Here is a 23,088-nt window from a genome sequence, read left to right as displayed (position 1 = left end):
TTGACGAGCCAATTCATTACCAGATCTAGAAAATTGAATTCGAGGTTTAAAGGGTAGAAAGAAACTAAACGGGAAACTGGTCATCTGAGTACCGACTTTGTTTTATTTTATTTTTGACTTTACATCCGTGGAATGTGCCGTTGGATATATTGGATTGCGCTATTGCTTAGTGGGTATGGGTATGGGGTTCTAACCCGCCAAAACGCTTCGATATTTATGGGCATTCATTCTGGGGGTTCTTATTTTTATTTAGTACTCGAAAACTTTTCGGGACAAACTTGTCGCTTAACTCTCGACGTGGTCAAAAAACTTTCAGCTACATCTTTTTTATTCAAGTATAACCTATATTGCTTTTATTTTTTTGGAATTAATTTTTTACTAGAAGTTTCATTTTTTTAGGATTTAAAAATTAGAAGAAAATGATGCTTTAAGTATTATATTTTGATAGTTTGTTGATAAGAGCAATTATACGGAACTTTGGTGATGGAATAGAGCCAAAAGATGAGTATATAGCAAGAGCGTTTCGATTTCAAGTAGACGGCAAATAAGAGACCATTAACGATTTGATGAGTTCGATGAATAAATATCTATGTCTATTTCTATTGAGTAGTTAACGCCATTGTTTTCGGCGCGTAATATTGACTCACTTGTTCATTCGCACACACTAAATTTAAATGCACGCCTATTGATTTTCCTCCATAAAAAAAAATTTATTTATCAATTATTGTATTTATCGTGATATATGAGTGATTAAAATAAATCCGTAAATAAAATAAATGAGAAACAAAAAAAGGTTTAAAAGGGAGATTTATAGCAGCAGATATCGTAGCTTTAATTACTTTTCATGGGTTAACTTTCTTAATTAAGAGCAGTCAGTAATTACCTAATGGACTAACGACATAAAACTTTACCCGAACAAACTATGTCGTATATTTTAGCGGTTTTATGCTAATGGATCATTAAAGTATGCAATTGAGGTATATGTATTTTCAATTGTCAAATTTATCTGCGATTATCCTACTTATTAGTTTTTCATTTACAAATATTTGATAGCAGCGTTAACTTTTAATTAATAACCGTTTAATTGAAGCGATAGTCCTCGATTATTGGCTTTTAATATTGTAGAATTATTTTCACAACTTGGTTCATTTATACAAACAAGGCTGATTGAATATTTATTGAATTATCGGCAAACAAACAAAAATTTTCCTCCTAATTTTTCAGAAATTTACTTATTTTATTTAATTCAAAATAATGATCCTTTTAAAATTCATCCTTATATCAAATTTATCAATTAAAAAAAAAAAATAATAATAAGTGTCACATTATTAAGCTCAAAAAAATGATGTTGAATAAAAAGACCTTAAGCAAAATTTGTTGTTGACATTAAACAGTCAAATGAGTTTTGGCGCAGCGTGTATCGAAAATTTGTTAGGGTGTGTCAATCACCAATCGCTTTATAAAATAGACGTCAACAGTTTTTATTCTATTTAGGCTTTATTGTGCTATTGAATAAAATTACAAATTTATTTTCTAATTCGGCTTATAATGTTAATGAAAATACAAATTCTAACAATAATAAACTAGCGAAGAACATATGATTTAATTAAAACACATATGTAGATGTCGAGGGAATATTAGCAGGGTTCCATTAAAGAGACCAGTTGTCCCATCCAATGATTTGAATTTACAACCGAACTTAATTGCAGCTGGGTTATATGATGATATTGATATTGATGGTGATGATGATGATGATGATGATGATGATGATGATGATGGTGATGTAGAATAATGAATAATATTAATTAATATTAATATCAGCAGTAGTTGTGTTTCGACAACAACGCCAGAGAATTTAAATGACAAATTAAGCGAATGTCTTCTGGATTGCGGAGCAAATCGGCGGATACTGAATGCTGGATTGCAAGTGGCATAAACAAGGCTATTAAGAAGGTATGCGTTACCCGATCATATTAGTTTCCAGTGGGATATGACAAACACATTTGTGGCGGTACCATCATATCTCTGAATAGCGGGTAATCACCTCTTGTTGATGCGTCAATGTGCTTGAAGACATGTCTATTACATCTGGTTGCATTCTGCGCCCTAGTATACCATCCTATTCAAACAATGTCATTCAGAGGTATATGTATCATGATACACTTTAACTTGTGCGATTTGTATCCTTGTGTTACAGTAATTATAATTGCAACTAGACTAATCAATAGTCTACAATTTTGTCTTCCTGAGATTGTTTAATTATTATCTACATTTAAAAAAATTTCTTTTTAACAAATGAGCAATGTTGTGACAACAAATAAAATTGTTCAAAATTTCTACAAATTAATTTTTTGAAATAAAAATGCCCATTTTTTTTTTCATGGTGTGACTAAATGACAAAATTTTTCGAGTTAATTACAGAAAAAAATGATGCTGACGTTGAAAAGAAGTTTGAAATAAATGCATGTAATAATTAATAAGCTGTAGAAAAGTATTAAACTAATAGAGTACTGTTGTATTGCAGGATATAGCGTTAATCCAGACATTGTCTTTTGTCTGGAATGAGGCGTGGACCCCATTGCTGGCAATGATCACAATTATCCAGCCATCCATCAAGGTCTACGACAGCAGGAAGACTGAATTTCCTCCGTGTGTCAGTGGGGTCTGGTGAACTTTGTTCACGCTCGAGGAAACATTTTTTCCGTGTTCTTTATTGTTACTCTGTTATATATGTCGTGGCGTAGCGGGTACAAGTTGAGTATGAAATCGGGAAAGTCTACTGGGGAAAAGCCTGCTGAATACTTATTCACTTGATATGATGGAACACTGTGACTAACAATTTATGGACGATTGATCTATGTATTTCTGACTTTAGTATTTATAGCACGTAATGTAATTGTTCATCTGGAATGAATTATTTCGATTGAGCATCCGAGGATGTCGAATCAATCGAAATCAAAGATTTTATTGTATTATGTTTTATTCTATCACATTATTTTGATGAGATGGTTTTTGTGGTCTGCATTAGTTAATTTTTTTACGAATCTAACTATTGTATTTTTTCTCATGGAGGAAATTTTTTCGTATTAAGTTTTTTTAAGAGTAAAATTTCAAATAATTTATGAAAATTTAATTTTAAAAAAATATTTTTCCAGTAAATTAATCTATAAAATTTTTTTGCACCAACAAAAAAAAACATTAAATTTTATTATTTATTAAATATTTAATATTTTAAAAGGTAACTTATAAAATTAAGCGATGCGAGACAAATGTGAAAAGACATTTGGAGTTGAGTATCGTTTTTACGATTTTATCCTTTGGGAGTTCATAAAGAAGTAAAAGATTGACGAGAAGTGAAGGAGGAAAATGTAAGACGACAAGATTAGAAGAGGGCTGTTTTGTTTTCAAAGATATATAGTGCTTATACTTTACTCTACTCGAGTGAAGAACAAGTGTGCTCTTCTTACAGAGCGGCGAAAGATGAAAGATTTGTTAAATTGGCTTCAAGTATTGCTTGGATATGAAGAGACCAAGGGCAGCGGGAGATGTAGTAAGGAGTAGTAGGTGAAGGGGAAGTTATTGCCATCGGTTTTATGCTTTTTCTCTCTATAAAATCACTTTTTTGGTTTTTTTTTTCAAGATCTGTACTCATATATCCGTCGCTCTAAAGGTTTCAAAAAGCATTCAATTTTTTTTTTCCAAAACCTTGTCGAGGTTTTTTATTTGATATTCGCTGTTTTATTAGCTAGTAATCTACAGGACATTGTTTACTTTAGATATTAAACTAATTCCCGTTATTTTTAGTATGAATAGCAACAAAACTCGGCAATCCATTGACGCTGTAAAATTGAGTCCATATAAACTTTAAATACTAATGTAAGCAGTGTTACCGAGGTGCAGTTCAACACTCATAAAATTTGTGGGCAAAAAATCGTGTACGATCTGCGGCACGAACTCTTATTGGACTTGCCGCCACTCATAAATTATCCTATGCACTGTACTATGTGTAGTAACTCCTCTACTTAGCCTCTCGTGAGAAATCCAAATCGAAAACGATCATTTTTTGACGTTTATTTAACCGCAGTAAATTCATCAATTTTCATTTTTATTATTTATCTTTAATTACAACCTACAGGTACAATCTTTTCGTCAGTTTTCGACTTAATCTCGTCTGATTAATCTTTCACCGGGAAGATATTTTTTTTTTAACTACTCACGGTTGCCAGCTGGACAGTGAGAGTGCAAAAGAAGATCAGGTTGTTACGTGTCGGGTCGTAAATTTTTCGATGGGTAATTTTTTTAAAAACACTACTTGTATTATTTAATACTTTTGCTGCCGTCAACTGTCGATTCTTCTACATAAAATATTTGTTCTACTTATTTGAGAAATTAATCTCGATAAATTTTTACTAAGCCAAAAATTAGAAATCGATTGGACGTAAATAACTAAATTCAACATAAAACCTTTTTCAGGTTTGTCATGTTTGTATCGATCACTCAGACTCATGTCAATTAATTATGTACCATCGAGAACCGAAATAAAAACGGCCAGTCACCTGTTTCATTAAAAGACATTGGATTTGAATTATTGACGTAAAAATCTAAAAATAAAATGCACTGGATCAATTTTTTATTTTTTTAAGTAACTCTGCTTATACTTATATTATTCTCGGGATAATTTGGGGTCAACAGACTTAAGTATTTGAGTTAGGGACGGTCTTACGATTTACTCAAGAGAAAACTATTACGTTTTGGCGAAAAAAGATCTAATACACCGAACGTAATGCGATTATGTTAGAATTAAAGTTTTACTTATACTTTTGGAGATTTCATCCCCTTCAGTTCGGTAGTTCTGACGGGATATAATCACAACTGGTATGCTGCTACTATATACCTACTTTTTTTAGTACAAAAGAAAGATTAGTCGTACTTTTGTTATAACATTAATCGCTTTGATCTTTTGTATTAAGATTTAAGATTTTATTAATTTGAACTTTTAGTTATGCACGCTTAGAAAGTAAGAAAAAATTTATTTCTGTAATAAAATATTTTTTTTTAACACTTTTAATTAATAAAAAAAAATTTCAATATTGAGAGCAAAATTTTAATAAAAAATCTTTTCAAAAAAAATTTTTTTTTCTCCTTTTTTAAGCTTTTAAAAATAAATTTTAAAGGGAAAAATAAAAAAAATTTCAGTGAATTTAAAAACGTGTCGTGAAATAAATTTTCTGTAGAATATAAAAAAATTTTTTACTCGGCAATAGTCCTCAAGACCCGATAGAAGCAATAAATTTTCAAAGTCTGTCATCTGTGGTGTATTATTTTCTAGTTGTTAAATATAATACAGACGGTTAAATGTCAAATTGTTGTATTTTATATTTAGTATTTGTCATTTGCAGAACTCATTCCTAACTATTATTGCCGCTGAATGATGCATCGTTCTCAGTAAGAGATTATTTATCCATTTACTAGGTACTAACTGCAGAGAGATGAAGATCTTACTATAACACAAAATACAAGAAACGGTGTTGTGTAAAAGTAAGTAAATAAGTTAATAAAAAATTGTGGGGTTAAAAAATGGGAGCACAAAAGAGAAAGGAAATGAAGGAGTATGAAAGGCTAGGCATGAATTTTCTCAGTGTCGCTCGTAAATTCGTTCTGAAATGACGGCGCACACTAATCTTTTCCATTGCAACAAACAACGAACCATCTAATTTAGCGTAGACGGTCGTCTTACATCCAATTTCATGGCCCCTTTCATCCTGTAGGTACCTTCAGCCTTTTTCCAAGCCGGTTGCTTCTTCTTACCATTACTATTAAACATATATATATATATATATATATATATATATATATATATATATATATATATATATATTCTACACTCTTAGTCATCTCTCATTTTTTGTTTACGCCCAGAGCGTTTACATTTGCGAGAAATAAAAACCCTCTAATGACATTTAACGAACTGTTAATCTTCAGGAATTTTATTTTTCAAAGTTTATTATTAATTATTTATTTATTTTGTATTATTTTATTGCGCTTTAGGATGCTTCTGAATTATTTTATTGCTGTTTACTGATTTACTAAATAAATACAACCTCTTACTAACTCCGGTATTTAATAATATAAGCTGCACCTGGGATTATCAAGTTCTGGTTTGCGCAAACGTATTATTTATACGGTTTTTTTTTCTTCCATTATTATTTAATATTTATCAAATAAAAAAAGGTTTTTTTTACACCTAATTTAAAAAAAAACAAATATTTTTTTCTTCTCTAAAATAAATAAAATTTTTAAACATTACAATGAAATTCCTTTTTCAAAGTTCTAAGTGCGTAAATAACTCCTGAAAAATTATTTTTATCTACCTAATGATATTTTATCATAGATCATTCAAATCTACGGATATTTAGTTGCAGCAAAGGAAATAAAAAGTATCAAATATATGGAGTAAATTGGAAAGCTTGGTAAGCATGCTTTATCGTGCAAATATTATCAATGTGATTTAAAGTCGAATGATTCAATACATACACATAAAGTATACTATCAGATATACACTGGGATTGAACTCATAAAAAAAAACGAAAGAAAAAAAATTTACAGTAGAGGTATAAATTTTAAAAGAATAAATTTAAGCAAAAAATACAATCAGTGTATTCGGAAATATATCAGACTTTGCAATTAATGAAAACTAAGACAAAGTTATTCTTAAATATAAATATTGTTATATATTTTAATATAAAAAAAATTATTGGATATTAAATTTTGGGCGAGGGTTTAAATATTCAGCAATATTTTAACCGTAAATATTTTCTATCAGGAGAAAAAAACGCGACTACATTTCCACCTTTATATCCAGTTTAGGTACTACACGTGGTGTATATAGGTATAGCCGAAGCTCCACTTGGAAATGTGAAAAAGAGGAAGATTGGAATAAGTTAGAGAGGTGGAATATTTCCCAGTGCATATAACGCAACATTTATCATCCCTGTACTAGATCCTGTGCATAATTTCAGATAGAATTTTCTTTCTTGGAAAATAATACGAGCTGCGAGAACACTGTTTATGATGTTGATATGTATTTCCTGCATATTTTAACAAAATAACATTAAAATTTTTTAAAACTCTATTTCTCACGGATTTTATTTTAATTTTGATGAATGAATTTATTTTCTACTTTCATTAAAATCAATTGTATCGATTAGTGATATGTATATATATTTTACATGATTTTAGTACTTAGTTACCGCATTTATAAACAGATGGCGCTGCATACATCGTTAGTAACAACGAGTTATTTTTTTTAAATAATTGTAAGCTAAGAACATAATTCTAAATGAAAGAATAATTTTTATATTTTTTTTTTTATCAAAGTCGGCAATAGTTATTTATTTTTTCCGCGGATTGAGTGACTAATTCACGAATGAGCGAGCAATAATCAATGAATTGGGAGTAGGATAAAAATAATAGGAAGGAATAAATCAAAGATAATTTTAGGAGTTCGATTAATAAAACAGCTGACGTTAGATAAAATAGTATTAAAGTGTTGCATTGGGTGGATTAGAGGGATCCGTAATTTCGCAAGTGCTGACTTTGCTGGGCAGCGATATCGTGAAAAATCCCAGGAGCAGCAGTCTCAGTATAAGACAAGACGAAGAAGCGGGACTGAAAATAAGAAAGACCCAATAAACCATGAAGAGAGAATAAGGAAGAAGAAAAGGCTGAGAAATAAAGCAGGAGCTAGTAGAGGTTGTTGAAGAAATTTCATTGATTTCTCGACCCTCGAGTTCACGCTCTTTCTCATTTCTTTTCTACTCCTTTTTACAGACTGATCGTCCATCACTCCCCTCACTACACCGCCAAATGCTGACCGGTCTAGCTCTCTAATTGCGTTTCCTGGCATTACACAAAGCGAAGTGCGTTTCATGGCTAAACCTTTTATATCGCTACTCAAGAACATTACCACCCCGGCTGATTCCAATTCCAATGAGCGAGCCCAGAGCCTAATACTCCTACTCTTTCCTCCTATCCCTTTATTCCTCATTCCACGGTGGGTATATATAATCTGGATAACTAGAGTATGATACTGGATACCGCAAACTAAAACTGGTGATACACCGCGTTGCAAGAGCCACTACCAGAGCTAAATCCAATGGAATAGAGGATAAAGTCTCTACTCTCAATGGCACTTGATCAAATGCATGCGATTCATCAACAACCTCCATCGCTCTACCTTTTACTCATTTATTTAACTATTTTTTCATCCTTTTTTTCCTTTTTTGTTGATTACCCTCAATTAAACTCTGACTTGGTCTCGGTACCTTTTTCTCTCTACTAAATCGTTCCAACGAATTCGCTTTTATCTTTTATTGCTTTGATAAATTCTTCGTATGAATAGAGAATTTAAATTAACTTTTACTTTTTTTTATTCAATTATTTTCAAATACTTGCTGCATTTTCTTTAAAATCAAACTTGTTTCAAAGGACCAGACCGTAATACACAATAAAAAAGTTATTTTACCGAGAAATTGTCTTATTTTCAATAAACATTTATTAAATGAATTAAAGCGAGCTCTTATATTTTTCTCAGATATTGTCATAAAAATTTTTTCTTTCAACTTTGTAATTGAAATCCTCCGAAGAATATAAAGATAAATATAAGAGCTTAATCTTTTTTAATATGGCAAATTTTTGCAAAATTATAATCATGATTACAGAGATTACTAATTAATTAAAGCAGTTCTAGGCTGTTATTTAAGGTGATAATTTATGATTAACCTCGAGTAAAGTTTAAAGCAAAAATGATAGCGATGAAGATAATATTCTTGATCGCGATGCGTTGATGAATTTTCGTGTACTGAGCAATGAACCAGTTTTATAGTTTACTGTTTTAATTAATGACTCGAGTATTATAATATGATAACACGTTATGTACCTACCGAGTTAGTCTGTAATTACGTGTATTTTACAAAAAAAAAAAAAAAAAAAAAAAAACGAGTGATTCATTACAGTGAGGTAATTTAACGTGTGACGAAAACTCGATAACCTAATTAACAACTCTGTAGTTTAATTATCTATAAAAGTGATAAGAATATTACACGTTAATGAGCATTAATTATTATTATACAAGACGGATAATTATTTTCGTTATTATTCGGAAAATTAAAAGGAGGTCTTGCGATATCAAATTTTTTTTTTTCTGTTACAAATCTAATAAAATCTTTTTTAATTTTCAAACTGTAAATAAATATTACATTCTTAGATTTATTTTAAAATATGTAAGAGTTAAAAAAAATTTTGGATATTAAAATAAAATAACAAATAATAAATATATTTTATGATTCAATTTAGGTCGATACTGGAGCTACTCCGATTGTAATTTATTTATGGTTATTGTTTATTGATTGTGATTGTGATTATGATTTTATATCAATTGGATCAGATCAAAACAGAGATCAGAACTATTTTCGCAATATCTCCAGCTTAAAGTTTAATGCAGAGATCAATGACACGGGTACGTGCTCATCGACATTCAATTTCTAACGCACGGATGCATCCCAGCAGCACACCAGGATACGCATTGTAGTTTCGCATCGCAAATGGGTTTCGATCATAAACAACACTGCAGGCTGCAAGCTGCTGGCTTTAGCCCATACCAAACCCGTCCTAGCACTACACGGTCAACTGAGAATAGTAATAAGGCCGAGTATAGGGGGTATGGTGGATTGTGGATAGAGTAGCAACCGATCGTAACGACACGTATCAAGCGACACGTAGTACGCCATCGAAAACCTGATTCAATCGTACAGTATCGCGTATCGGGCTATCAATGATTCTGTATACTCTGTACTATGCTTATTACCTTCTGATTGACTGGATAATATTTCCGGGCTCCCATCCACATCCATCTTATAAATATACATATTTACACACTTGTAATCAATAATGTCAGAGTTACATTTCGATTATGCTTTATTGTATTTCATTTATCAATAGCTAATATACTTTTTTCTCCTTATCGGATTGAATAGAAAGCGGATTTCAATTTTACCATAACTAATTTCATTTTATTATTTAGTTTTTATTAGCTTTTTAAATTACTCGATAATAAACAATAACTTTAGTTCATTTTCTTCATCCTAAGATTTTTTTTCCATTTTTTTAAGGTCAAAATTTTTATTTATATAAACTTCAGTTTTATAAGTACACAAAAATATTGATAAATATTAATATATTAATGCAGATATTTGTTAGAAGAAAAGAAAAAAAAAATTATGATAAGTCGATCTGAATAAAATAGGTCCGATTAATCTCAACTTTGATCTCTATAAATAATAAAATTGCATTGTAATAATTCAAAGTATTAAAGTTTGAGAAAATACAACTAAAAAATAAAAACAATGCGATAGTTTTAACATAAACAGAACAAAATCTTCAATATTTCATAAGACCGTGAGTGTTTTTATTTTTATTTAAAAAAATTGTCATTTCTCAGGGCTCACCGCGGAGGCAGGAGTAGCTTGACTGAGGACTAAGAAGATTCAATTTATTTTTTTATTATCTTAGCAAGGTTATTTTATTATTATTATTTTTTTCATTCGTCGAAAGATAAAACCCGACGTGGGATCAGAGTGTGCGATAAGTCTTTCACATCCAATTTTTTATGATCGCTGAATTTGTAGGCGGAAGATAAGCGCGAGTTATCCCGTTTTTGTATTGAAGATTTGCAAGATATTTAGTGAAACGATTTTTACGATACACGTTCACACAACACACATTACTCGAAATTGCTTACATTAAACCGAATTATGTAGGGTGAAAATTATTTATGGATTTTTTTTAGATAAAAACCTACTACAATTCAATGTCACCTATAGTATTTTATAATCTCGCGTATAGAACGTACACATGTAAGCGATAAATTTCATCTAATATTTAATAAAATAGATGGGATCATTTTTCTCTATAACTATTTTATTATACAGAAGAACAAAAATCGAAGATCATACTTCAATTTTGCAAGAAATTGGTATCGCGTGATTTTACTTTATCTTCTCTACTTAATTTAATATTTATTCGGGTACGGCAAGGCGGAAAGAAGCATTAGTTACTGGAGAAAGGAAGAAATAAAAGGAGTAGCGTGTAATAAAGAGAAATTGAAAGTGCTGTTTGTAGTTTTGGAAATGCATAAAGTAATATATGTGACATATTGATCACTTGTAGATAATATTGAATTGCTTAAAGTATTCGATATTGAAAGTCAAATTACTGGAGAGACGGGAGGTTTTTATCCCCGAGAAAAGAACCCAGGTTATGTATATGCGCCAAGGAAATGAAAATAAAAAACACGTATAAATAAACTTTACAGTTTATAGACTATTCATGTGAGCGCAGATGTTGCAAATGATGGTGTTAATATATATGGAATTTTGTTCTATAGATATTTCCTGGATTATTATTATTATTGATATTGTTCTGGCGAGAAACGATATCGCTTTTGTAAATTTGAATTTATTATTACAGTAGGAATGAATTTTTTAAATTTTCATAAGAAGGATATTTTAAGTTTATTTGTACGTATAAATAATTTTGTTTATTAAAATAGCGAAGGATCGATAAATACAGTATAACAATGGGTTATGCGTGTATATTTCAAGCTTCATTTAAGATCACATTTCACGCATCTGAATTTCGTAATATCGAAATACCGCCAGGAAATGGAGATAGAGATTTCAGAATATATCAACTCATCACAGCACTAAATTAGCTGGGTAAATGATTCAACTTTGTACTGTTCTAAGTATTATTATGATAGAATTATTGTGTATTATAGTACAGCGCTGATACATTATTTGTTAAGTTGTGGTCCGAACTACTCGACCATATTACTCAGATTACCTACATTTATTATTATTATTATTCCGCGTATATGGTATACAACTTGTTCGATCCTCATCAAAAATTCTCGTTTAATGAGATTATTTACATTAATATGTATGTTAAAAAAATTTTTCAAGAAAATCGATTGTATTAATTATTAAAAAATATAAAAAATTGTCACTGTTTTTTAATGATATATTTTTCGAAGAAAAAATTATGATTTATAAATATATATGACGGTAAAATTTCCATCAGCGTATGTAACTACAATAGTTTATATTCAATAGCACACAGTAGATTTGTAAAGTACGACAAATGATCCCGGATCACATATATTTTTCCTCCTTTTTCTTTTTCAACAATCAAATATCGAATGTAAATTGACTGAGAGAATATTACGTTATATATTGCACGGTTCGCATACTTCGTATGAACAATCTTAAAAATCATTAGTTAGAGGGTAGAAAAATATTGTTCCCTATGACATTTTCGCATATATATCCCGAGCTGACGTATTTAAAGCGGAAGTTGAATCGATATGGGAGCATACTTTTTAACTTGGGGTGCGGGATGGTTATAAAAACAAGTATGTATGTATGTACTCCCGTGTGAGTATAATGTATTCAGAATGGCTTATTGTGAAAAATGAAAAGTTTCAAACTCAATTTTCAAATGAAAACATGACAGAAGTGCAATTTTTGAGTGCCATGTGGCTTTTTAAACTTAAAATGATTTATTATACAAATTGAGGTTATAAATTTACCTACATTGTATCATATATTTATTATATTCAATTTCTATGCTCCGTGTGGGTTAATGTTTATCATCAATTCATTTGAGCACTTTGAAAATTTATTTCAAGTAAGTATTGTTTAATACATTATTATAATTAATTAATAGTTAATCTCAAAGAATCATTAATCACAAATATTATGAAGTTGTAATGGGGGTCTGTAACACCATTGCGAACAACAATCGCTGTCTTGATGACACTAAAAAAATAGAAAAATTGAGTTTTTGATTGAAAATTTTTATTAATTAAATTTATTCTTGAACAACTGAAATATATTTATATTAATACATACCGTCAAACCTTGCTTTAAACACTTTCCAATAACAACTTTAATGAGCACAGTCAAATATAACGCAGTAATAATGAACCGAAGAATTCTGTTAGAAATCATTTTGATTAGGTATATCTTTTCAATGAAAAACGCAATTCAATGAAGAAAATTCTCTCTACTGAGTCAGTTGTACTGATTGTTGGTGTATTTATATTTATACTGAATAAACTCGTTTAAAGCAAGCAAACAATCGATAACTTGTTTTATTGATAACATGTTCCTGCCAATCGGGAATCCCAGCTATTTTTATTTCATCAATTACGTTTGTACACAAAGTATTTTAATTTTTTTGTTAAAACAGGGAAAGCACAATCATGGGTTTCAATAGTTACATTTATAGTTATATTTTTCCAACACATAAGAGGGGATTCCCTGATTGTGTATTTATCGTACGCTGCATTTGATTACATTAAAAAAAATTATACTCGCTCTCATAGATTCGACGAAGTAAGAAGGAAATTATAAATGATACAAAATAGCGTATTTAATTAAAAGTATTTAATTAGAAGAGATGGATTATCGCGTTTCCGTTTGGCACTCTAGTTATAATTGGCCTGAGCTAGTTTGTAAGAACTCGAGTGGATCGTGATTTGTCATAGGCTGCTCGTTTTCGGTTATTGTTCGGTACGGATAAAGGGATGAAACAGCCATCAACAATGATAAAATATTTATTCATTAACTAAAATTTGATTTATATGATAAAATTAAAGGACTGAGCTGATGAAAAATTAATCATTGCCGGAATAATTAATTATCCGAACTCTTTGATGATAAATCTCGCCTCCGCGCCTAAACTGCGATAGGATTACATTAAATGTGCAATGATTCATCGAAAGTGCATATACACGACATACTGCAGTGTGAAAAATAATAAACCTCAGCATTAGCGTCCTCCGATAATTTAAAAAGCGAGGAGAAAAATAAATTAATCACCCCTGAAAACACAAAATGTTGACACCCAGAAGTTTGTCGACATTTATCACGTGCGATAGCACAATCACGATTGTAACCTACGCAAAACAATCCTATCCACAATGAATTGTCTAGTTGAGAGAGATCAGGCACGTTGTTATGTAGGATAGTGGATGTACCAGTGTGTATTGTGTGCTTTTTATATGTGTAATGTCTAATGTGTGATCTGTGATGTCTGATGTCTGATATGTGATCAATACGGATAGCTAATGGTCCAGAGTTAGGTCGCTGAGTGTTATCGAAAGGCTCTTGTGCTGATCAACACGTTTGACATGTTACGTTCCTGTTGATGTTATGTCTATTCTATATATTCTCATTCTATTGTGCTTGATATATTATACATACTTATCTATTATTTTCATTGTTATCTCGCGAAATCTTTTCCTCATCGTCATTGTTGAGTTAACGCCTCATTTCCAATAAATAATAACAATAAATACAAGTACAAGTGTGAGCTGTCTAAGTGATGTGAACTTTAAAGACTAATGTAATGTAATGTAATAATACCGCCAACAATAAGGGAAAAATATTTAACAAATAAAATAATTGATGATTCTTATAATATTATCGGTCTATCCAAGTTTATTTAATGCCGTGAGATCTTTTCGTCTGACAGAACTGATCGTATGAATTATTGATGGAAATTTAGTTTAAAAAAATTGTAAAATTATTTTTTCTATTGCGCAAAATTTTTTAAGGCTTGTCAATAAAGTAAAAAATGATTTATTTTATGTCTGCGATCACGCTAGAGGTGTGCGAAATATTTATATTAATTCTTTGGGCAATTAATTTAAATTTCAGAAAAAAAAAAGACGAAAATTTTAATGACTGTCGTTAGTAGCCCGGTTGTGGCCTTCAGCAAAAGTTATAAAAGCCTGATAATAAAAATAATAAACAATAAATGTAAAAAAATTTATTTATGTTGCGTCAAGATATATCTTGTTTGCGACTAAGACTTGTTACATGAGTTTCAATACCTGTATAGTTATTTTTCCTCAAGTTGTTACTGATAAAACATCTGAAGTTAAGCCTGTAAGTCAATATAATTAGAGAAGGCAACGACAACTCGGTGAAGTTATTTTATTTCTTGTTACATCTGACGTTGGATCGAATCGAGCTGATGCTGGAGTAGAGCCTATGCTATAACTTTTATACGCAGTTATATCGTTGGTGTACTTGTACCAGTATATAGTTTATAGTAGTAGCTGGTGCTCCGACCGAGTTGAGTTGCTGGATCCAAGTTTATGTTTTTGCTACTGTATACATTTTATTTAAAGTTATTGTTTACCCAGACTTTACTCGGGTATTTGCATTTAGACGCCGATGTTTACGGTGAGCTAAAGAGTTTTATTGGGAATTTTAATTATAGTTTGCTTTCAGAAACCAGTTGAGAACTTTGTAGTTATTATTTTCTATGATAACTTTTAATGTTATTTATTTTGTTATCAGTTTTAATATTATTGTGTACTTTTTTCAACTATTTTCAATCCGGGTAAATTTAATGATGATTTTTTATCAATTTTATATTATATAATATAATAATTAAAAATAAAATTTTTCGATGATATATACGAATCAGGGATTCCCTGAGTAATTTGTAAAATTCTTATAAAAAAAAAAAAAAAAAAAAAAAAAAAAATAATTGATGTCATTTAGGTGTAACAATTAAAAAATTCTAAAAAATTTGATTTAGACATAAAAATAATTTTTTTTAATGGGATAGCCGAATAATTAATGTCACTATACTTTTAGGGTGCAATTATTTTCTCTGATGGCATATGATTTATTATTATCCACTACTAAAGAGAAATGTGTGATACCGAGGTTGGCGCCGAAGTTTACTTTCGATCGTTATGGCCAGAGAACTTCCTGACAGCGAGAAAACGGAAGACTGAATCGTATGGAATAACGATGGGAGGTCTTTCCGGGATTACGGGATTGGAAGATCCACTAGGCAATAAGACGGATACCTTATACGTTTCCCCAGTCTGTTCACATAGCACGAGTGGAGAAAAAAGAAGGTATAGTTCTATATGACCGTCCAAGTATTCATTCAGATACAGATAGAAGACCGAAATGAAAGCAAAGGCTAGAGGAAAAGGCAAAGGCAAAGGCGATACCAAGCCAAAGAAGAAACGAAAGGCGAATAAGATGGAAAAGACGCGCGTGAGTTTAAGAGTTTTAGTTTCAGTTACGAGGGTGGATTTCGGCCACGTTTGCGTTTTTAGTTGATCACATCACTACCAAGGGAGTGGTTTCACCGCTGTCATGTTAGACCACACCGTTAAGATTGATTACCCAGAATAAAATATTAAATTTTCATTTTCAAATTTTATTTCGCTCTGTAATTATGATTATTTTTTTTTGTAAAATTTATTGCAATTTTTATCGATATTTTTTTTAATAAATTATTTTTTAAAGTGTATATAAAATAAAAATGAAAGTAAATATTAATAAAATTCAATTGCAAAGATTACAAGGTATTTATTATTAAATTACTTCACAGATGTCCTTTGTAACAAGGATATTTATATAAGTCAGCAAGACAGAGCCATCCGCAATTGTCCTTAATTCTGAGGGTTTGGTAAGCCGTCGTAAGTTATTACGAGCTGTAATTCATAGTCTGTGTTTGACCACAGTACCCTTAATTTCAGTAGCTTCTATTTCTATTATACTTATTTATCTTCACATAATTCATACATTTTGTCCAAATGTATTTATTTATTATTTTTCAACTCTAAGTTAATTTCTCACGCTGTATATGTATATATTTACGGGTTTTGGAATCTCGAATGGTCAAATAAGTCAGAGGGAACTAAGTAATATTAATTGAAGTGCAAACATTTACACTGTGAGACTCGAGCTTATAAAAGAAGAATCGAGAGGGATGAAATTGATTTTATAAAGTGTTTATAAAATAAAGTTTCGGGTCGATTTGGTTCTTTGTGGAATTTTTTTTTTTCCAATTATAAAGATTTTTAAACAATTGTAATTATTACTTTTTTAGAAAAAAATTAATGTGCTTAAATTATTTTACGGAAGAAAGAGTATTAAAAAATAATACTGTAATTTATTAGATAAAATATTAAAATGTATTAAAGTAGATATAATGTAAATATGAATATGCTAGAAATATATTATTTAACAAAGTAATGAGCTTAAGTATAATGTGCTTAGGAGTTTATGTATATATGAAAAGAATTTATAAGATAATTTAAAAACCCCTTTCAAATAAATAATTTTTTTTTATACAGAATCCAACCACCCAAGTTTTATCTCATTTTTCTTGGCACGGTATTCCCGGAGGGCAGGTGAAACCGACGGAGCATGGACATGAATTGAAGAGTGAAACTAATCGGCAGTCTCAACCTCCCTCGAAACAACTGAGTAGGGATGTCGAATGATAAAGGGAGAGAGCGAGGGAGAAGAAATTACCGGGGCACCCAGTGGGCGAGTAGAGACGAAGAACGATGATACACGCGAGCTAATTCACCGGGGATGTTTCTCTACGTCGGCTTTATGGTTCGCCGGAGCCTTTCGAATTTGCTTCGCTGCGAAGGGATTTTTAATTCCCGAAGTAAATAATCCCGAGCACACTGTTGGAGCTCTCGCTCTCGGTTCTTTAACTAGCCTAATATACCTATATGTTTGTATAAAATGTACCGTATATCACGGATATATAGCGTGAGCTTCATTATTAATCCGAGTGCAAATATAATGATCTTGGACCTTGTTAGAGGCAACCCGCACTATTATTACTCTATATCTGCTTAGACACGGGATTTTAAAAGGGAAAATGTGTAAGAACTCACGGGGAAAAATTATGGCTGCTTTTTAAAACAAACATTTCTATCTACATCTCTGAGGATCAAATTTTTTTAATATAAAATTGAATTTCAGTAAATTTTTCAAAAAATGTCTTAATTTAGTCATATCAGAAAATTTTTTCGCTGAGTGACGAAATCAAGAAGGAAAGGTATTTAAGTCTCGGAAATAAAATTCAATTTAAAGTGATAATGATAGTACTTGCGGAAGTTAATTAGTATCTTTACTTGCTCTGCTCGTTTGCTCGATATCTGTCTGGTCTACTACTGGAGTGTGGTCTACTCTCTATATAATATAAGAGTATCTATATACTGGAGTAGTTTAGTCGAGTCTAGCTTTCTCACCCACTTCGTCACCGTAAACCGTAACCGTAACGTGTGGTCTGTTATTTGCAGTTGCAATGGTCTCACCACGTTTTCCTTCACGAATAGTCCATTGCATCCCGTCCCATTCCATCTGTTCGGGTGTGACGATGATAACGAAAATAAAAGTATAAAAATGCCAGCTGGCGCCATGGAAGAGGGTTCACTTGGTTGGGTTTCGCTCTAGAAGATACTCTGCTACGTCTGCGGATGATATTCTTTTAGATGCTTTCACACTCAACACCTTCTTATATTTATCAGTTAAATAACTTCGATTTTATCCTAAGTATTATAGATTCACATATACATTTACTGTATTATCGATATATATATATATATATATATATATATATATATATATATATATATATATATATATATATATATATATATATATATATATATATATATATATAACTACTGAGTAAGTTCAACAACTTTTTAGAAGATAAAACACTTTCTGTTTGGTCACTTATTTCATAGTAAAACAGATAAACATAAGTATAATATAAGGCAATACTGAATTTACAGCGATTCACTCAGCTGATTACGTCGTAAATTAAATCACTTAAAAATTTCTGGCTATTTTCGGGGGTCACTCGATCTATGGGATGTTTATTCGTAGTAATAATAAGTAACAAATGTTTCTAGACTAGACCAACAAAAAATTATCGAAAATTTATTCCCGAGTAATTTTTTTTTTTGCAGACATTCGGGAATTCAAAGTAGATATAAACTTCAACGTCAACCTTTTTTTTTGTGAAATATAAAAAATTTAGTTAAATGACATGTAAAGATTCAATCAAACCCTTACTTTTTTCCCTCTATTTTTGAAGGGAAGGTTTTTCTTTCAATTTTTTTAAGTGCCGGCTATCGGACATTCTCAATTGGATGTACATGTAGACGAAATTTATTTTTATAAAATTCTGTCTGTCTATTTTTATTATTATTGTATTCAGTATTTAGTTGACCCTAAATTAAATTTTTGCTTCCAAATTTTATAAATATATAGTAAAAAATAGTTAACTGGCAAAAAAAAAAATTTTAAATATCAGTGAGTTGTGAAGGAAAATAAATTAAAAGGAAGATTCGTTGAAAATAGTGTTATGAGATTGAGGGTAGGCTTTTGGAGTGTTCGGAAAACGGAAAAGGCGAGGAAATCAGATTTACTTGAGGGGTTGCTAAGTCGTTGAAAGAATAGCTGTTGCGTTTCAATTTTAGCGAAACGTGGGTAAACACATTTTAAGTTTGTAACTTCATTTTATATCATTTAATATCTCGATTTTTCCTTACATTTCGCTCCCGAAATACTATCGAGGTTTCTCATTATTTTTAAGAATCGATGCTATTTTCGGTATCAATTTAAGTGACAGAATCACTTGAATGGTAAATAGTCGAATTTTTTCGCAACATCAATATAATGGCCGAAAAAAAAAAAAAATAATAAATTGATTCGAATTTACCGAAACAAAAACAACTATCCAATATATATGAGCTGACGGAATTGATGATTTGATGAGCGTTATATTTTCAGAGAATAAAAGTTGGTAAGGAGAAAAAATATGTAATTTGTAGCGCCTTTGTCATGTGTAATGAGTAATGATAAATAATAAAATATCTCGAGCGGTGTTGAGTAATTTTAGGCGAAAGTAGATAAAGAATAGAAGCGATTGGGCAAGTTTCGGAGCATTGCGATCTTGGGATCTCGGTCTCAGAGGGCGGATTACTATCGCTTCTTTTTCATTTCATATCTCTCTCTTGCCCACTTGAGTCTTTAGTATCCCGAATATATCTGTATCTAGTCCTGTCGTGTTAGTATGGGAGGCAATACATTTGGAAAGCGTGGAAATCTACTCTCTGATTGTATCGAATTGAATCACCGTGAGGGGCTGCCATCTTTCTCCCTGTCGCGCAGCCCAGGTCCATCCTTTTTGTCCCCATTTTTTGCGGGATTGACATCAACTGTGGGCACTTAGCACTCGAATCTCTTCTTGCTTTATATTATACCCACCACCAACGGGTCTCTATTCTTCCAGAAGTATGCTTTAAACTCAAGCGGTTTTCCTGAAAAGTAAAAGCCGGTAATGACGCCTGCCAACCGTCCAAATTACTCTCGTGCATATTCCTCGACAACCCATGAGTTTACCGAGCGAGCTCGTTTATCTTATCGTATTTCGGGGCATTTTCCGCAAATGTTTATCGCTCAAGTTCGAGCAAAAAATCTAACCACCAAAATCACTCGTATTTCTGCAGACTCTAAATAATTATTATTTTTAATGACAACATTTGTCTTGATTTCATTTCACCATTTATCTTCGTAAATATAAATCCCGTTTTTTAATCTCAAGTCATTAATATCAAAATTTTATGAAATTTTTACATTTAAATTAGAGGTCTAATCCACACTAAAATTTTTGTCCCCTAAAATGAATCTGTTATTTTAAAAATATGAAATTTCTCTCAAAACAGTAATGCAGACAGAATGAACAAAAAAAAAACCTCAACCACAGATGAAAAATAATAAATATATCAAGTTATCATTTTAAATCCATATCACGTAGCATATTCAACTGTCGTCTTAAATTCGAAACCCTTTTACAGTAACTGAGATCGTCGCGTCGATCTCGATCTGGACTACCCACGGATAGTTCGCTTAATTTCGCGGGTATATGTGTACTAGCAATGGTACATAAATACGCGTAACCAGGGTTACTGAACAAGACACTGACGTTAGATCTTGGACAAGTAGCTTGCTTGCCAGTCCCAGTCGCAAAACATGTTTATACTCGGATACTTTCTATATAAAGATCTAATAAAACTGACGTATGTCTTATACTAATCTATTAGGAAACATGTCACGGCATTGTTTATTATTTTTCTTATTCTTTCTGACTATTATAAAAAGTACCACGTATGCATTGAATTTTAGTTTCTTTATTATGCTTTAAAATTTCCTCTCAATTTTGCGGTAATAAAATCTTATTATTATTATGGTTGTTTCATCAAAAATATTCATAATTGTGCTATTAATCGTTCCTTTAGAAAAATATTATTAATATAGTGGGATAAAATTCTACAATAAAAATATTTGAGCTATTGTGTACAAATAAATTATGATCATAAACTGAACAGTTGAAATAATGCAAAAGAAAAAATGTTATTAAAAAGAACCGAAAAGTGGCACGTTCTTCTACTAAATATATTTTGCAATAGACATAATATAAATTGAAAAAAGTTTAACAATGCATACCCACCTGCCCCTCGAGCCGGGAACACAATAAAAATCAAACAAAAAGTTAGTGAGTTAGAATAGTTTGAAATGAAATTCCATTGGTTAGATTACGACACTAAACTTGACAATTAATGAATAGACACATATAATAATAAAGACCACCCACCGATAAGTTAAATTTTTGGGATAACGTTGTGTGAAACTATAAACACCAGTTAAAGACTTTATCTTTTTATTTTAGACATAAAAGTTTCACGAGTGTCATTTACTTGTTCCTTTATTTATTTCAGTTAAGTTAATTCTTCACTCACTTAACTTCCTCGGGTTTAGTTAGTTTATTCTCTATCCATCTTTTTAATTCCAACTAACAAAAATAATAACTCTTTTACTCAATACCCTATACAACACATAATAAAACGTAAAACACTCTGGTATCATAGGTTTATAAATGAGACGACAGAGTTAAAGAGGGTACACTGATGTATATAACTCTTCCACATCCTAAACCTTTTTGTTTTCTCATTAGCACTCTCTGTCCATAGGAACTTTGTCGGCGTAGTTTATTATTCATAACGGAGAACCGATTCAAGAGGACGGAACTATTTCGGTAGTTTGTACTCTACTGAGTTGTACCACTAAAGAAATATTTTAAGTACTTAAAGCTCATATGTTTAAATATTATTTTTTTTTTTTGTAAAAGGATGTACTCACGGAAACGCGAATAAGTAGAATAAAAAATTCTAAATCTCTAAAAAATTAATAAACTAATCAACTGTTTGGCCTAAGAACCTTGTAGGGAATGCAAAAACGAATTAAAAGTTATAATAAAAAATAATATGCCGTTAAATACTTGTATAAAAATTTTCCCCGTGATTGAGATAAATTTATTATTTGAACAAAACTAAATACATGTTTTAAGTCTTAACTGTACTAAAAGGATTGAGTATGTGAATCAATGAAATTAATAGCGCTGAATTGTCAGATAAATATGCGTCAATACATGGCGGTAGTCACGTATTTCCGGAGTGCGATATACATCACGTTATTATGTTGTCCCGGCGATGCGTATTCAACAGAATTTATCGATCGTTACGTTTTCTTCGAGATGTTACTTTAACTTGTAACGGTTTCAATCCTATCCCCTTTCATACACATATATAGGACATATAACTGCCGAGCGGGTGATATCCAGCTCTTTTTTTCGCCCATAAGGTATTAAATTACTAAGGTGACACAAACCGACAGTCGAGGAAAGTCGGGGGCTTATATGATCATGTCACATATGTACATATGTTGAATTTATATGCAAAAAAGTTATTTTTGCGTTAATTTTAATATTATGATTTAATAAAAAAAAATTAATTCCAATTGAAAATTTAAGAAAACGGAGGTAATTATTATAACGAAAGAACGACTGTTGTAAAGTTTATAAATTAAAAAAAAAATGACAATAGTAATAATAACAAAATTACCTATATGTATACTATTAATTAACAGCAGTCTTGTTAATTACCTGACGTCACTTATTTTAGCAGAAAAGTGAAGGTTTTACCGAGATTTGCCCTTTTTCTTAATTGGAAAGTTTAAAAGTAAAAGGAGATGTAAGTATTAAAGTATAGAGTAAAAAAATTGAATAAAAAAATAAAATAAAAAAAAATAGAACGGAGTCGAGTTGAGTTGAGTTAGGGAG

The 23,088-nt window shown here is 30.8% G+C and overlaps 1 protein-coding gene and 1 long non-coding RNA gene across 2 annotated transcripts in view; both read right to left on the bottom strand.

Moving 5' to 3' along the window:
• Positions 1-23,088, bottom strand: part of LOC141536572 (protein AAR2 homolog) — a 100,994-nt gene that overhangs the window by 75,766 nt on the left and 2,140 nt on the right. The window lies entirely within an intron of this gene.
• Positions 12,594-13,107, bottom strand: LOC141536427 (uncharacterized). The gene is made up of 2 exons (XR_012480725.1): positions 12,969-13,107; positions 12,594-12,875 (listed from the first exon to the last, which is right to left on the bottom strand). It is a non-coding gene; the product is annotated as an uncharacterized LOC141536427 (long non-coding RNA).

This window comes from Cotesia typhae, unplaced genomic scaffold, assembly GCF_013202065.1.
Source record: "Cotesia typhae breed Kobodo isofemale line unplaced genomic scaffold, CoteBio_Ctyphae contig_123, whole genome shotgun sequence".
Lineage (NCBI taxonomy): Eukaryota > Metazoa > Arthropoda > Insecta > Hymenoptera > Braconidae > Cotesia > Cotesia typhae.
The sequence above is the reverse complement of the archived record's forward strand: the minus strand, read 5'-3'. Positions and strand labels throughout refer to the sequence as shown.